At 34.9% G+C, this 1,914-nt stretch overlaps 1 pseudogene; it reads right to left on the bottom strand.

Annotated features, from left to right (window-relative positions):
• Window positions 1-1,494: 1,494 nt before the first annotated feature.
• On the bottom strand, window positions 1,495-1,613 carry LOC112484796 (annotated as a pseudogene).
• Window positions 1,614-1,914: the final 301 nt, after the last annotated feature.

The following is a 1,914-nucleotide window of genomic DNA, read 5'->3' as shown; positions in this document are numbered from 1 at the left end:
TGTATATATACCACATTTTCTTCATCCATTCATCTGTCAACTGACAGATCGTTTCTGTGCCTTGGCTATAGTGAATAATGCTGCAATGGCCAGGGAGTAGATAACTCTTTGAGATAGTGAATTTTTGGAGCATTTTATTTCATTTTACTATTAGTTTTAAGTATATGGTACATTGGTAAGACATTTACGTAGTTTATGAAACAATCCCCCTAATTACTCTATCTTCCCTCTGGCTCTCCACCTAGCTATTACATTACTGCTGACTGCATTCCCTATGCCGTGCTCCCCATCCCCGTGACCATCTATGACAGTGATTTTATTTCCTTCAGTTATATACCCGGAAGTGAAACTGCAGGATCATATGATAGTTTTATTTTCGATATCTGAGAAACCTCCATATTGTTTCCCATTGTGACTCTACCAACTTACATTCCCACCAACAGTACACAATGGTTCTTTTTTCTCTATATCCTCATCAACACTTATCTTTTGCCTTTTTGCTAATAGCCATTCTAACAGGTGTGCGATGATATCGCATTGTAGTTGTGATTTGCATTTCCCTGATGATTAGTGATATTGAGCACATTTTCATATACCTGTTGACCATTTATATGTCTTTTTAGGAAAAATGTCTATTCAAGTACTTTGTCCATTTTTGGAAGGACCGGTGTTACTTGTTCTTTAAAGGTTTGGTAGCATTCACCAGTGAAGCCATCTGGTCCTGTGCTTTTCTTTGCTCGGAGGTTTTTGATTACAGATTCTATCTCTTTATTCATCGTTGGCCTGTTCAGGTTTATTTCTCATAATTCAATCTTAGTAAATTGTATGTTTCCAGGAATTTATCCATTTCTTCTTGATTATCTAATTTGATGGTATATTATAGTTCATAGAAGTCTCTTAATGATCCTTTATATTTCTGTGCTATCAGTTGTAATGTCTCCTCTTCCATTTATAATTTTATTTATCTGAGTTCTCTTTTTCATTTGGTTAATCCAGCAAAGGTTTTGTCATTTTTGTTTGTCTTTTCAAAAAACAACTCCTTTTTTATCTTTTCTATTGTTTTTCCTATTCTCTATTTCATTTATCTCTGCTCTAATCTTTATTACGTCCTTCCTTCAGCTAACTTTGGGCTTAGTTTGTTCTTCTTTTCTACTTCCTTGAGGTACAAATATAGGCTGTTTATTTGAGATTCTTTTTCCTTCATGTAGGTGTTTATAGCTATGAGCTTTTCTCTTATAATTGCTTTTGCTGCATCCCATAAGTTTTGGTATTTTGTAGTTTCATTTTTGTTTGTCTCAAGATTTTTTTAAATTTCTCTTTTGATTTCTTCTTTGACCCATTGGTTGTTCAGAAGTGTGTTGTTTAATTCTATACATATGTAAATTTTCCAGTTTTCTTCTTGTTACTGATTTTTTTTTAGGTGAGGCAACCCTTGGTTGACCTCACAGATTGCAAGGACCTTGTCAGCTTACAAACCCTTATTTTTATTTTTTACACCTATAGCACCTGGTCTTTCTAGGTGGTCTCCCATCCAAGTACTAACCAGGCCCAACCCTGCTTAGCTTCCGAGATCAGATGGGATCGGGCTTGTTCTGGGTGGCATGGCCGTAGACTTGTTACTGATTTTCAGTTTCATACTATTGTAGTCAGAAATTATAGTTGATATAATTTCAATCTTTTTGAATTTTTTCAGACTTATTTTGTGGCCTAACATATAATCTATCATAGAGAATGTTGCAAGTGCACTTGAGAAAAAGGCGTACTCTGCTGCTGTTGGATGGAATATTCTGTATACATTTGTAAGGTCCATTTGACTTATAGTATTCATATCTGCTATTGTTCAAATCTCATGTTGTGCTCTTACTACAATAAAATAAAAACACAGGGGACACACATGGTAACTGGTATTTGCAT

The sequence above is a fragment of the Pteropus alecto genome, unplaced genomic scaffold (genome assembly GCF_000325575.1).
Source record: "Pteropus alecto unplaced genomic scaffold, ASM32557v1 scaffold1950, whole genome shotgun sequence".
Classification (NCBI taxonomy): domain Eukaryota; kingdom Metazoa; phylum Chordata; class Mammalia; order Chiroptera; family Pteropodidae; genus Pteropus; species Pteropus alecto.
The sequence above is the reverse complement of the archived record's forward strand: the minus strand, read 5'-3'. Positions and strand labels throughout refer to the sequence as shown.